Source organism: Mastomys coucha, unplaced genomic scaffold (genome assembly GCF_008632895.1).
Source record: "Mastomys coucha isolate ucsf_1 unplaced genomic scaffold, UCSF_Mcou_1 pScaffold5, whole genome shotgun sequence".
Lineage (NCBI taxonomy): Eukaryota > Metazoa > Chordata > Mammalia > Rodentia > Muridae > Mastomys > Mastomys coucha.
In genome coordinates this window covers 90,714,895-90,715,349 of record NW_022196911.1, presented here as the reverse complement: position 1 = coordinate 90,715,349, position 455 = coordinate 90,714,895, and positions in this window count along the sequence as shown.

The window sequence follows — 455 nt, the reverse complement described above, 5'->3', positions numbered from 1 at the left end:
GGCTGGCGTCGAACTCAGAAATCCGCCTGCTTCTGCCTCCCAAGTGCTGGGATTAAAGGCGTGTGCCACCACCACTCTGCGACCTCCAGCTTTCTTGAAAGAGCCTCTCAGGTCAAGTCCCAGGTTCCTGTGCACACCTCGGCACTGTCCGATGCTGCCACCTGGCGGCCATACTCCGAACGCCTGAGTCCTTCCATGAATCCCACCTGGCCTGCTCATCCTTGTTGTGGGCTAACTGTTTTTTTGGCCACAGTAGACAAAGTTGGGAGCCTCGATTTTTCTTTAGTCAGAAAGGAACTGTACCAGCATCTCCCACATACAGTTGCAAGCCAGAGGGGACACTAATATCCCCGTGTTGTGGGGAATGCATTTCCAAAGTTTTTCCTCCCCAACTCAGGGTCTCCTCCCTCCTCGTGGACAGAGCACAAAAAATGGCACTGTTTTTTGTGACACCC